Source organism: Mustelus asterias, chromosome 6 (genome assembly GCF_964213995.1).
Source record: "Mustelus asterias chromosome 6, sMusAst1.hap1.1, whole genome shotgun sequence".
NCBI classification, from domain to species: Eukaryota; Metazoa; Chordata; class Chondrichthyes; order Carcharhiniformes; family Triakidae; genus Mustelus; species Mustelus asterias.
In genome coordinates, this window is record NC_135806.1 from 112,492,724 (window position 1) to 112,507,415 (window position 14,692).

Here is a 14,692-nt window from a genome sequence, read left to right on the forward strand (position 1 = left end):
AATTGCACCTTTTTGGGTAGTTTTCTTGATTTGAACAAGGCTCTTGTCGATCAGATTGACTGTCTCTGCTGGGTTGATGGTGTCCAGGTTATGTTGAGCTGCTGGTTCACATTGAATCTGGAAAATGTCACATTCTGTTGTAGCACCCTCAAATTTCTTTGTGGGGAAATGCTGCTCCTGACAGCAAGTCAGGTGGGAAAAATACTTTGAAGTGGCTTGTGGTTGGATTCCGCTGTTAATCTGTCTCGCCGAAGCAGGTACTGATAAAAATGCTCACAAACATAAACAATAGCCAGGCACTTGTTCTCGATCTGATGGTACCAGCACATCCGAGTCCCTTCCTGCACCAAACGCTCAAGTTAAGTGCAAGGGAGGAATAGGAGTCTGGACTGCAGGCAACTTACTTCAGATATCTCCAATGAGTGGAGGATTGGCAGGTGCTCACTTCTGTGCTCCAGCCTGACCTCGCTGTCACTAATAGTGTGGATCCTGTCCTCTCCCGCAAGCTCCAGTGCCCACTCCTCAAAAGGGGCGAGGACACGGATCTCAGGCACGCCACCCCATCTTCACCCTTTTCCAGCGATTATGGGTATCCTTCTCCTGTGGGGGCAGAAGGAGCCATGTTAAATCCGATGGCAGGAGTTCTGAAGGGTATCGGGGGTGGCCCTCAGAGGGCAAGGGTTGTGATACTCTGGGGGGGAGGGGAGGAGGGAGGTGCTTGGGGGTCAGGGGCTGGAAGCACGCAGGGTGCTGGGGGTGGGGAGATCTGGGGGACCTTTAGGGGGAAGACGCGAGATGAGGTTAAACACTCACCCTTGCTGCCCGGATGAGATAATTCAGTTTTTTGCAACACTGCTTTCCGGTCCTCCTGGTCAGTGCCCTGGCACTTGCGAATGCTGCCACCGTCTCCCAGCTGCCTTTCCATCCCTTCCCCTGGGACGGCTTCCTGCTGGTGGGAAGAAGATCTTCCACCTTGCCTCTACCGCCTCTCCATCAGAAAATCAGGGAGTTGTCTTCCTTGCGGCCCTTTCTTCCTGCACTGCCTGCCTGTCTGTCCATCCTTGGGGTTTTTATGGAGCTTTCCCTTGTTAGGGGAGTTCAGCCCTACCCACTGCCTCTAGTGGCGAGAAATGGTCCAGCCCATGTTTTCAATGACTAAGTACATTAGATTGAGATCGTGAGTTAGATGGTCAGCAGACAACTAAGTTGGGATCCAGGAGCAGGAACTGCAAGCAAGGCAACAATTCCTCCATCCACTCACCGACCAGAGCGAAGAACCTCATTGGACACAACCATACCCTTAACACCGCAAACCACACTCAATGTCTCCCAGGCTCGAAAAGAAGCAGACACTCCAGGAAACGTGGAAAACATGCAGGCCTGCAGGTGAGAGAGAAACAACGTGGTCCCACAGCCCCTCTCCCCAGCCTACTGTTTGCAAATGTCCAATCTCTGGAAAACAAGCTAGACGAACTTCGAGCCAGACTCACTTTCCAAAGAGAACTGAGGGACTGCTGTGTGCTCTGTTTCACAGAGACGTGACTCACTCCTGCTTCACCGGACAGTGCCCTACAACCTCAATCCATCGAATGGACTGCTCAGCGACCTCAGGCAAGGCTAGGGGAGGTGGGGTCTGCTTCCTATTCAACACCTCGTGGTGCCTAGGCATAACAACACTGGCAACTTTCTGCTCCCCAGACCTAGAATACCTGACGCTAAAATGCCGCCCCTGCTACCTTCCACGGGAGTTCACCTCCGTTATCCTGATGGCAGTTTACATCCCACCCCATGTGAATGTGAAGATTGCGCTGCACAAAATATACACCACTACGAATAGCCTCGAGACGGAACATCCCGAGGCCTTGTTCATCGCGGCCAGGGACTTCAATCAGGCCAAGCTCAAGAGCGTACTACCAAGTTACCACCAACACGTCTCCTGTTCCATCAGAGGCCCAAACATCCTTGACCACTGCTACACAAATATCAAACATGCCTACCGCTCTATCGCCCGCCCACACTTTGGCAAATCAGACCACAAGGCTGTGCTCCTGCTCCCAGCTTACAAGCAAAAACTGAAGCAGGAGAATCCATCAAAGAAAGTCGTGCAATGTTGGTCTGAGGACTCGGATGATCGTCTACGGGGCTGCTTGGAGTCAGTGGACCGGTCAGTATTTAAAAACTCTGTGACCAGCCTGAACGAGTACGCCACTACAGTAACTGACTTCATTAGTAAATGTGTAGAAGACTGTGTGCCAAAAAAGCAAATCCGCATGTTTCCCAACCGGAAACCATGGATGAACAGGGATATCCACTGCTTGCTGAAGTCCAGGTCTGAGGCGTTCAAGTTAGGCGACACTGACCTATACAAGAAAGCCAGATATGATCTAAGGAGATCCATCAAAGATGGCAAAAGACTGCACTGAATCAGTTAGAATCCCAGGCTAGCCACACCGACCCCTGTCGACTATGACAAGGTCTGCAAGGCATAACAGGCTACAAGATGAAGGCATATAAAATCGCTGGCTCCAATGTACCCCTCCCTGATGAATTCTTCGCATTCTACGCCCGTTTTGAGCAAGAGGTCAGCAAGAGCATGCCCTCCACCCTGGAAGCCCTGGATGAAACTATCTGGGGTCACCATTGCAGACGTCAGAGCAGCGTTCTCAAAGGTCAACACGGAAAGCAACTGGCCCGGATGGGGTTCCCGGATGAGCACTCAGATCCTGCGCTGATCAGCTGGCGGGGGTATTCACAGACATCTTCAACCTCTCTTTACAGCAATCTGAGGACCCTATCCGCTTCAAGAAGATGACCATCATCCTGGTACCTAAGAAAAACCAAGTAGCGTGCCTTAATGACTATCAGCCAGTGGCTCTGACATCCATCATTATGAAATGCTTCGAAAGGCTAGTCATGGCACAAATCAATTCCAGCCTCCTGGACTACCTGGATCCACTACAGTTTGCCTATCACCTGAACAGGTCCGCAGCAGACGCCATCTTCCTGGCCCTGCACTCAACCCTGGAACATCTAGATAACAAGGACACCTATATCAGACTCCTATTTAAGCTCAGCCTTCAACACCATTATTCCCACAAAACTCATCTCCAAACTCTGTAGCCTGGGGCTCGGCTCCTCCCTCTGCGATTGGATCCTGAACTTCCTAACTCACAGACCACAATCAGTAAGGATAGGCAACAACACCTCCTCCATGATCATCCTCAACACCCCACAAGGCTGTGTTCTCAGCCCCCTACTATACTCCCTATACACCTATGACTGTACGGCCAAATTCCCCTCCAATGCGATTTTCAAGTTTGCTGACGATACCACCATCGTGGGTCGGATCTCAAACAATGACGAGACAGAGTACAGGAATGAGATAGAGAATCTGGTGAACTGGTGTGGCAACAATAATCTCTCCCTCAATGACAACAAAATGAATGAGATTGTCATCGACTTCAGGAAGCGTAAAGGAGAACATTCCCCTCTTCACATCAACGGGGATGAAGTAGAAAGGGTCGAGAGCTTCAGGTTTTTAGGTGTCCGTTTCACCAACAACCTGTCCTGGTTCCCCCCTTGCTGACACTATAGTTAAGAAATCCCACCAACGCCTCTACTTTCTCAGAAGACTATGGAAATTTGGCATGTCAGCTACGACTCTCTCCAGCTTTTACAGATGCACCATAGAAAGCATTCTTCCTGGATGTACCACAGCTTGATATGGCTCCTGCTCTGCCCAAGACCGCAAGGAACTACAAAAGGTCGTGAATGTAGCCCAATCCATCACGCAACCAGCCTCCCATCCATTGACTCTGTCTACACTTTCCGCTGCCTCGGCAAAGCAGCCAGCATAATTAAGGCCCCCACGCACCCCGGACATTCTCTCTTCCACCTTCTTCCATCAGGAAAAAGATACAAAAGTCTGAGGTCACGTATCAACCGACTCAAGAACAGCTTCTTCCCTGCTGCTGTCAGACTTTTGAATGAACTTACCTTGCATTCAGTTGATCTTTTTCTGCACCCTAGCGATGACTGTAACACCACATTCTGCACTCTCTCGTTTCCTTCTCTATGAACGGTATGCTTTGTCTGTATAGCGCGCAAGAAACAATACTTTTCACTGTATGTTAATACATGTGACATTAATAAATCAAATCAAACCATAAATGTGCTGGAACAGGCAGTAGTAGAAAGTGCAGCAGAGGACAGAGGTGGCCAGAGATTGAGCCTGGGCCTAAGCATTCCTGCACGCATTGGGTTACAAATATAATGGGCCTGGGGTGAGCCAATAGATCCTTACACTCAGTTTGAAATAGACTGTTAATTGTAACATCAGCTCAGACTGGATTGTCTGATCTCAAGAGTACATATTCTCCAGTTAAGTCATGTCTGTGCCCATCTAGCCTTGCTCCACCTAGCAGCACAAAGCCATGTGATTATTGCACAGCATTTGATTATTCCGCGGAGATATGTTCACTTATCTCACTTTGCATGCGTTTATGCTCTCTCCTTTCTACATAACTGAAACACAGATAAGATACTATGTTAGATTAACACAGACGGACAATGCAGTGTTAACAAAGCCAGCGCATACCCTGATAACATTTCCTGCCACATTCTGCAGTATGCCCATTGAAGGAGAACCTATGAACACTGCAGCAATTCTAATGAGGACCATCGGTGTTGCAGTGCCGAATACCCATGGTTTAGCACCCATGTGGCACCAGAAGTATTTAATGATTAATTTGTTTTTAAAAATGCAGACCTAACCCAGCATCCACTGGGTTGGCAGAAGTGCTCCAAACATAGGAAGGTAGGAAATAGGAAGAGGAGTAGGCCGTTTGATCCTTTAAACCTGTTTTGGACATGCTAAATTCTCCCTCGGTGTACCCGAACAGGCGCTGGAGCATAGCGAGCATAGGGGTTTTCACAGTAACTTCATTGCAGTGTTAATGTAAGCCTACTTGTGACACTAATAAACAAATAAACTAAAAAATATATAATCATGGTTGATCATCCAACTCAGTAACCTGTTCCTGCCTTCCTCCCATGTCTTTTGATCCCTTTTGCCACAGGAACTATATCTAACTCCTTCTTGAAAACATACAATTTCCTGGCCTCAACTACTTTCTGTGGTATCAAGTTTCACAGGCTTACCAGCCTCCGGGTGAAGAAATTTCTCCTCATCTCAGTTCTAAAAGGTTTACCCTGTATCCTCAGACTGTGACCCCTGGTTCTGGACTCCCCCGCCATCAGGAACATCCTTCCTGCATCTACCCTGTCTAGTCCTGTTAGAATTTTGTGAGGGTTTCTATGAGATCCCCCCCTCATTCATCTGAACTGCGGTGAAAATAACCCTAACTGACTCAATGAGCAGGATTTTACAGCCTCGTTCGAGCGAGACTGGAAATTTCCACCCGAGGTCAATCGACATTTCCGTTGTCCGTCCCTCGCCCATTCCAATTCCGTGGTGGGCGGGGTGATAAAATTCCAGTGGATCTCTCCTCGTATATCAGTCCCACCACTCCAGGAATCAGTCTTTGGAACTTTGAAGAGTGATTGATAGATTTGGAAAATAGTTTTTATCACATTGTTCTTGCCTTGAACATGGATAGAAATGGTCTTGTCATTGGCTACCTAAAACCCTATGGGATCACTGAGGTAACTGTCCCAAAATCACTGGAAGAGTTTCACCTTTTGAGCTAATCTGTTGTGCCCATTTAATAATCTTAAATTATTTCTGCTATTATCCTTTTACTCTAACAGATTAAAGGGTGATCAAAAGGAGGTGCTTAAGATGATTATAGGATTTGACAGGGTCTGTAGAGGGAAAACATCTGGTGGGACAATCCAAAATATGGGGGCATAATGTTAAACAGAAGGAACAGGGGTAGAGGGTGGTTGTAGAGGGTTGTATTTTCAAACTGGAGGCCTGTGACCAGCGGTGTGCCTCAGGGATCGGTGCTGGGTCCACTGTTATTTGTCATTTATATTAATGATTTGGATGAGGATATAGGAGGCATGGTTAGTAAGTTTGCAGATGACACCAAGATTGCCTTGGGTTTCCTCTGGGCGCTCCGGTTTCCTCCCACAGACCGAACGACGTGCTGGTTAGGCGCATTGGCCATGCTGAATTTTCCCTCAGTGTACCCGAACAGGTGCTGGAGTGTGGCGACTAGGGGATTTTCACAGTAACTTCATTACAGTGTTAATGTAAGCCTACTTGTAGCACTGATATATAATAATTAATAATAATATGACATTAATCTCAGAATGAGTAGTTGCAATCTTGTGTGATGATGACCTCATCATTGGAATGCGAGGCAACCTCTGGGTGCATGTGGCTGTTCAGCGCTGGGTTAAGAACTTCACCAGTGCACACTGTGGAGAAAAACTAGACATGGTGCAGTCTCTTAAAGCATCATGCCAACATCTCACTGCCCATGGCAGCCTTCAAGAGGCAGGAGTCGCACTCAAACCTCAGCGGACTCACCCAGTATGGCTGGTGCATTGCAAGACACCTCAAGGAGCACAAGTGTCAATCACTGGATCTCGGGCGAATGCCTGAGTCTGAATCCATGCTGTGGCATCTCTCCATAGGTCATCCCTCACACCCGGTGCGGAGAGGGGAGGGTCGGGATGGCGACCTCCTCGTGAACCTGCTCCTGGGCCTGGCGAAACGCGCCATTTACCGGTCCAGGCAGCGGGCGATCGAGGGGGCCGTCCATCCTGACTGTCTGCCCCTCTACCGCGGCTACGTTCACGGCCGGGTGTCCCTGGAGAGGGAGCATGCGGTGTCCACGGGCGCGGTTGACGCCTTCCGCGGCCGTTGGGCACCGCAGGGGTTGGGGTGCGTTATTGACCCTGACAATCACATTTTAATTTGATGTTTTTAAGTTTCCCTTGTACTTTGATTTCTGTTCGGGCTGTTCCCCCTCCTTTTGGGGAGCTGCCCCTTTTACTTTGTCCCGACTTAATCTGAGTTTGTTTATTTGGTTTGACCTAAAAAGAGGGCAAGAATAATAATTCCGGGCGGCACGGTAGCACAGTGGTTAGCACTGCTGCTTCACAGCTCCAGGGTCCCGGGTTCGATTCCCGGCTCGGGTCACTGTCTGTGTGGAGTTTGCACATTCTCCTCGTGTCTGCGTGGGTTTCCTCCGGGTGCTCCGGTTTCCTCCCACAGTCCAAAGATGTGCGGGTTAGGTTGATTGGCCAGGTTAAAAATTGCCCCTTAGAGTCCTGAGATGCGTAGGTTAGAGGGATTAGCGGGTAAATATGTGGGGGTAGGGCATGGGTGGGATTGTGGTCGGTGCAGACTCGATGGGCCGAATGGCCTCCTTCTGCACTGTAGGGTTTCTATGATTTCTATGATTTCTTTCTATGATAATGTTCTGGCCTCATCCTTATACGGAGTCCCTAGCATGAAGTCATTTTTTAGGAGGCAGTGATCTGTAACTCTCACGCATGGAAGTGAGCCTGTCAGCTAGGTCACAATTATGTGCAGAGAGTGAGATTCAGCAACACCATCGTCTGATCATTGACAAGAACTCATAATCCAGCCTTCATATGGAGCCTCATAAACTCACGCCAGATTGCCTTGGTATCTGGGTATGAGGCAGTCAATATTGAAACAGCATTTGAGCATCACATAGTAACTTTGTTGTTAAAGTCGCACATCGGATTTAGTGGATCTTCACTCTGATCCCATCTGAGGCCTCCACATTTTCATTCCAGCAGATATGCACAAACATAACAGCTACCCTAATAGCATTGTCATGATCAGATAACTATGTCAGTTGCCCATCAGAGAGCTAGCTCAGGGATTATGTCAAGCTGTGTAAATCAGACCATCAGGTCCAAAGCAGCATCCTCCCATAACCTGGCACCTAGAGCCTAGATGCACATCTCTGATCTCGCATAGTTGTGGCCGTCGAGCAGACATTTCAGGAGTCACCAAGTGCTGGCTAGGCTCATTGCTCTGCATCATGCAGGTGAAGATTGGGAACAACTATAGCGGTGATGTTTAGCTGTTCTTGCAGTCACGACAGGCTGCCAAGAGTGGCTAAGGTTCCCGGTTATTACTTGAAATGTAACCCACACCCAAGACGGCACGGTAGTACAGTGGTTAGCACTGCTGCTTCACAGCTCCAGGGTCCCGGGTTCGATTCCCGGCTCGGGTCACTGTCTGTGTGGAGTTTGCACATTCTCCTCGTGTCTGCGTGGGTTTCCTCCGGGTGCTCTGGTTTCCTCCCACAGTCCAAAGATGTGCGGGTTAGGTTGATTGGCCAGGTTAAAAATTGCCCCTTAGAGTCCTGAGATGCGTAGGTTAGAGGGATTAGCGGGTAAATATGTGGGGGTAGGGCATGGGTGGGATTGTGGTCGGTGCAGACTCGATGGGCCGAATGGCCTCCTTCTGCATTGTAGGGTTTCTATGATTTCTATGAAGACATTAGATGGAGGCCATGGAAAGATGCATTAAAATCTCAAAGATCTACACTGAGCTGTCTCCAGTGTAGCAGTTTCAGAAGAATGAACCAAGTTGCAAAATGATATGATCCTCTGACACAAGTGTCAGATAAGCTTTGCCCAACCACCACGCTAATGGAGCAAGAGGCTTTTCTCATGATGCTGCTGTGGACAGAGAGGCGACTCACTGTAATGAGATTATGTGAGACACAAGAGGCCAGAGGGACTTGATGGGAGATATGTGAGAAGTTGGGAGTGAGGGCAGGGGTGAGGGGGCGGTGTGTGCTGGTTGTTGGGGGAGTGGTGGGGGGGGGGGGGGGTGAGGGGGAGTTGCATCTGTTAAACTACTATGACCTCAGAGCATTGCATCAGTAGAGTCCTAACTAAATGAGACTTTTCAATGGGCAAAATATATTTACAGATATGCAAAGTATATACAGTGAGTGAACACCCATGCCACTTTTGTGCTCTCAATATTTCTTAATTTTTCTTACCCAACCCTACAACCAGATGCTTCATGACAGTTGCAGCAGAAATGGGGACATTCTGCTAACTGTTCTATCCTGTTGTCTGTATTGACCTCGACAGGAATCCTCTGAAGGACCCCAGCCTTCTTTGGCTATTCTGCTGTGGGGGAGGTGTACCCTCCTCAGGCTGAGCGGCTGGAGTTGCTATGGTCACAGGCTACTGAGTGGCCTGTCAAACCCACTAATGACATTCAACTTAGCTGGTTTGCAAAATGATTAGGTTGCTGCCCACTCTGGGCAGGAACACAATCGGAACCAGTGGGGTAGTTCAGGTGAATCCCAAGAGCTCTCATGCCCAGTGGGAATCCTGACAGCCATTTGAAGGGGTGGGAGAATCACCTCCAATTGCTAATGAACATAGGGCGGCACAGTAGCACAGTGGTTAGCACTGCTGCTTCACAGCTCGAGGGACCTGGGTTCGATTCCCGGATTGGGTCACTGTCTGTGTGGAGTTTGCACATTCTCCTCGTGTCTGCGTGGGTTTCCTCTGGGTGCTCCGGTTTCCTCCCACAGTCCAAAGATGTGCGGGTTAGGTTGATTGGCCAGGTTAAAATTGCCCCTTAGAGTCCTGGGATGCGTAGATTAGAGGGATTAGCGGGTAAAATATGTAGGGATATGGGGGTAGGGCCTGGGTGGGATTCTGGTCGGTGCAGACTCGATGGGCTGAATGGCCTCTTTCTGTACTGTAGGGTTTCTATAATTCGATAAACAGCACTGTTGCATTAATCATTGAGCGGCATATTATGGTTGGGGGGTGGTGGGGGGGTGGGGGGGGCGCGTGGGTGAGGGGGGCGCAGACAGCTCGGGACACCACCTCCCCCGAAAGCCAAGTTAGTACGGAGCCCACTCGCTCCATGACCATAATGTGCCATGGGCTGGCTGGGTAGCTTGCCAGTGGAACTCCCACACCTCCATGGGCCAAGCACTTAGTTCAAAGGCATTAGAATTGAGCAACAAATGCCGGCCTTGTGAGTGACACCAACATCCTATGAGTAAATACATTTTTAAAAATCCTTATACTAGTTACTTTAAATCTATATCCCAGGGTAAAATGACTTCTCTGCTAATAGGAATAGGTCATTCTTCCCACTCTATGCCTCATGTCATGTCATACACATCAATTAAATCACCTCTCAATCTCCTCTATTCAGTCATGATCATCTGAATGGTAGAACCAGCTTGAATAGCCTACTCCTGAGGAAAATGGTGGAAGGGTCTGATGGGCCCCCAATGGGACTCAAGTGTACCAAAGAAAAGCCCAGTCAGATTAGCAAGAGTAGTTGGCCATTCAGATGTTTGGGCCCACTCTGCCATTCGATTAGATTGTGCATGATCTGCCCTTAACCTCTGGTTTCTTGACATTGCTCCATTTCTTTCGATATCTTCAACTGGCAAAAAATGATTTCCCTTTTGGTGTTCTTTAATAGCCTTTAACCGACTGGCTGCACCAGGTAACTGCCAGAATTGTCATTTCTTGCAGCAGTGAGGCTTCCTCTACATGGCAGTAGCTCAGAGCCAACACTGTGGGTAAAAACTTCTATTCCTGCCAGCTATGGAAATCATGACAGGCAGAGCGTCACTTAATTTGGCAATAGTCAAAAATTCTGTTTCCCAAAGGCAGGATGATCTGTTGGAATTTTGTTCTCCTGACTTTCAAGATGTGTTTAAGGAGGGTTGAACTTCCAGATGAACAACGTCCGAACCCCATTTCCATTCATTAGCATTGCATGCATGCTTATTAAAAGGCCATCTTGCTGGAATTATGTTTCACCTCCAAATTAAGTTCCCCACCAGCAAGTTATTTGAATGTTTTATTCTACAACTCTATGGTGGTAGCATAGTGGCACAATTGTTAGTACTGCTGCCTCACAGCTTCAAGGACCCAGATTCAATTCCGGCCTTGGGTGATTGTCTGTGTGGAGTTTGCACGTTCTCCCCGTTTCTGTGTGGGTTTCTTCCGGGTGCCCCAGTTTCCTCCCACACTCCAAAGAGACTTTAAAATTCTAACCGGGTTAGACAGGATAGATCAGAAAGAATGTACCCAATGGTGGAGGAATCCAGAACCAGGGGCCATAATTTGAGGATAAGGGACCCGTGTTCGATTCCCGGCTTGAGGCACTGTCTGTGTGGAGTTTGTATGTTTTCCCTGTGTCTGCGTGGGTTTCCTCCAGGTGCTCTGGTTTCCCCCCACAGTCTGAAAGACGCGCTGGTTAGATGCATTGGCCATGCTAAATTCTCCCTCAGTGTACCCGAACAAGTGCCGGAGTGTGGCGACTAGGGGATTTGCACATCATTGCAGTGTTAACGTAAGCCTACCTGTGATGCTAATAACTAAACTTCAAAGCTAAACCTTTTAGAACTGAGGGGAGGAGAAATTTCTTCACCCAGAAGGTGGTGAATGGATGTAGTTGAGGCCAAAACAATGGGGGAAATTTTACCATTCTGAGCCTAAGTGCCGAATCTGGGCGTCAAATAGATCCGCGCCTGGAATCCTCTTTCCAGCGCGCCCATATGCGTTTTGCCGGCTCCGGCCCAATCCGCACTGTGGGCAGGGCTTAGCGCTGGCGGACCGATCGGAGCTCTGAACTGCACATGCGCAGTTCGAAAAAAATCTGACAGAGTGCGCCCGGGCGCGAAAAAAAGGCAGGAAGCGGAGAGAATGGCTCTCTGACGTTCATCCTCTGGTCGGTGGGGTGGTGGGAGGGGAGGGGAGGGGATGTGACCGATCATCCCTTGGGGGGGGTGGGAGGGGAGGGGGTGTGACGTCTCATCCTCTGGTCGGGGGGGGGGGGGGGGGGTCGGCTGCCAGTCTGCGGCCGATGCCTCCTGCCGCAGTGGATGTGCGGCCATGCCATCCCACAAAACTTTCAGGATGAAGCGATTCCTCGCTAAGAAGATGAAGCAGAACCGGCCAATTCCACAGTGGATCCGCATGAAAACCGGCAACAAGATCAGTACAAGTCCAAGAGGAGACATTGGAGAAGGACCAAGCTGGGCCTGTAAAGGGATACACCATCACTGGCACACTACCAGCCACAGCCATCTCTCCCGCTCTCTTGCCGGCTCCAGCCCAATACTGCAGGGAAGAGTAATCTGTTTGAATCCATAACATATTGATCTAATTAGCAGAGTTAATCATGAGGACGAATTCATAGAGTATATTCAGGATATACTCTATGAATTCGTCCTCATGATTAACTCTGCTAATATCTACATGAAGATAGGAGTCACCCAAGATTAATGTACTGCTTTTTTTACATGCCCTCATTAGCTCCTGATTTATTCTCCATCCTACAGTACAGCCACTGTTAGGGAGCCTATAGGCTATTCCCACCAATGTCTTCTTCCCCTTGTTATTTCTTACCTCCACTGATCCAAGATCATTTCTTGCTATTATACTTATTCCCTCTCGTGCCAACAAAGTTACCCACCACCCTTTCCTTCCTATCTTTCCTTACAAAAACTCACATACCCCTGAATATTTAGTTTCCAGCTTTGATCTCCTTGTAACCACATCTTTGTAATGCTTATTAACTTTAAATTGAATTAATGGTGCAAATTATTTCATGACGAATTTAAGTAAAGAGCCATTAATTTTGCCTTGTTATCATCTTTTCCCCTTTTGACCCTATTTGCTGTGTTTTTTTAATGTTTGTACACTCTGTCTCTTCCTGTCACATGCTGGGTATCATTACCTAAATAGCTGACTTGCAATGTTGCCATATCCTTTTGCTTTGTAAGCCTGGATATCACCTCTCCAGAACCATACCCCTTCTATTTATTTGAAAGCCCTTTCTACTTCCCTAGTTATGTGGTTTATAAAAACACTGTTTCCAACATGGTTCAGATGTCATCCGTCCCAACAGTGCAGCCCCTACTTTCCCCAGTGCAGTTACCAGTGACCTACAAGCTGAAACCCACTTCTCCTACACCAGTCTTTGAGTCATGTATTCATCTCTCTAATTTTATGCATCCGATGCCAATTTGCATGCTGCTCAGGTAATAATCCAAAGATTATAATCTTTGAGGTTCTGTTGTTCAATTTAGTGCCTAGCTCCTCAAACTCTGCACACAGAACCACTTTCCTCATTCTATCTATGTGGTTGGTACCCACATGTACCATGAAAACTGGACCCTCCTCCCCCCATAGCAAGTTCCTCTTCAGCCCTGAGCAGGTGTCCTGAACCCTGACACCAGGCAGGCAACACAGCTTTCTAGATCTTGCTCCTTACTACAGACAACAGTATCAATCCGCTTCACTATCACTGCCTTCTCATCACTCCCCCACTTGAATGGCTTCCTGTACCACAGTGCCATGGCCAGTCAGCTAATCCACCCTAAAGCTCCCACTCTCATCTAAACAAACTGAGAGATTCTCAATCATAGATAGATAGATACCCTACAGTGCAGAAAGAGGCCCTTCGGCCCATCGAGTCTACACCGACCACAATCCCACGCAGGCCCTACCCCCATATCCCTACATATTTTACCCACTAATCCCTCTAACCTACACATCTCAGGACTCTAAGGGTCAATTTAGCATGGCCAATCAACCTAACCTGCACATCTTTGGACTGTGGGAGGAAACCGGAGCAGACCCACGCAGACACGAGGAGAATGTGCAAACTCCACACAGACAGTGACCCAAGCTGGGAATTGAACCCAGGTCCCTGGAGCTGTGAAGCAGCAGTGCTAACCACTGTGCTACCGTGCCGCCCAATCCTGTTGGACATTTGCAGTAGCTGACACTCCTACACCCTTGTCCTCTGAGATCCCTTACCTGCCTCAGCTGCAGGCACATCCTCCTGTCTCTGACCACTTTCCAAATGAAAAGATTCCATCCTAAAGGGTGGGACTGCCGCCTGAAACAAAGATTCCAGGTAGCTCTCCTTTCCTGATGTGTCGCAATGTCTGCAGCTCAACCTCCAGCTCAATGACTCTGAGTCGAAGCTTCTCAAGCCACAGACACTTACTGCTGACATGTTTGTCCTGGATAACACCAGTATCAATGAGCTCCCACATGCTGCAGCTTTGACACATCATGTTTCCTGCATACTTAGGATCTTTAACTAGTTATTTGATTATTTTATTCAATTATTTATTTTCTTTTAAATATTACTTCATCCTAATAAGAGTGGCACGGTGGCACAGTGGTTAGCACTGCTGCTTCACAGCACCAGGGACCCAGGTACAATTCCAGCCTCGGGTCACTGTCTGTGTGGAGTTTGCATGTTCTCCCTGTGACTGCATGGGTTTCCTCCCACACTCCAAAAATGTGTGGGTTAGGTTGATTGGTCATGTTAAATTGCTCCTCAGTGCCAAGGGGATAAGCAGGGTGTATATGTGGTGTTATTGGGTGTGATTGTGGTCGGTGCAGGCTTGAAGGGCCAAATGGCCTCCTTCTGCACTGTAGTGATTCTATGATTATCACAAACTGCAGGATAAATTTAAACCCTTGTAGAATATACCTTGACCACTTACCAGATATTCACCAGGTACTCGCCAACAGCTCACCTCATTCCCTGTAGAACAGCAGAAACCAATTCTGACAGGATGATATAGTTAGAAATGCAAAGGGGTACTGCCTTTCCCTCACCGAACTCCCTCTTCTCACCAAACTTCCATACTCTGTCCAAGGCTGCAGTCTGACCCCTTTAGCACCAAGAGCTTTATCTAATTTATTCTTGAAATCATAC